Consider the following 391-nt stretch of genomic DNA (forward strand, 5'->3'; position numbering starts at 1 on the left):
GGGGGGGGGGGTTTGCCCAGAAAGGGGAAAGAGGTAACGCCGAGGAAAAAGGATTCAGGGTGGGGGAGGCAAGAAGGATCACGAGCTGTCGCGGAATCATTTGTGGACATGGGGAGGCGAGGATTTCCCACTCAGACTCAAGCTTTCCCTGGGGGTGGAATTTGAGAGCAGCCAGTCCCCAAGGGAGAGACCTGCCCCCCTGCTCCCCTTCCTATTTCGGGTGGGGGGGGGCGCCGTTTCAACTGCCACACTCCCCCCCCTTCCTACCCCCCTCCCCATTATCTTTTGGCTTCTCTCTCAGGCAGGAGCCAGCAAGAAAGGATCTGCAAATCCAGGCACCCTCCAGCCAATGCTGTCCTCCCCCATCTTAGGTGGGAAGAAAGGGGGGGGG

The 391-nt window shown here is 60.1% G+C and overlaps 1 protein-coding gene across 1 annotated transcript in view; it reads right to left on the reverse strand.

The window, feature by feature from the left end:
* UBE2E1 (ubiquitin conjugating enzyme E2E 1) overlaps window positions 1-391 on the reverse strand; it is a 79,838-nt gene that overhangs the window by 79,252 nt on the left and 195 nt on the right. The gene's annotated exons all lie outside the window — the stretch shown is intronic.

This window comes from Gekko japonicus, unplaced genomic scaffold (assembly GCF_001447785.1).
Source record: "Gekko japonicus isolate JY-2015 unplaced genomic scaffold, Gekko_japonicus_V1.1 scaffold351, whole genome shotgun sequence".
Classification (NCBI taxonomy): Eukaryota; Metazoa; Chordata; class Lepidosauria; order Squamata; family Gekkonidae; genus Gekko; species Gekko japonicus.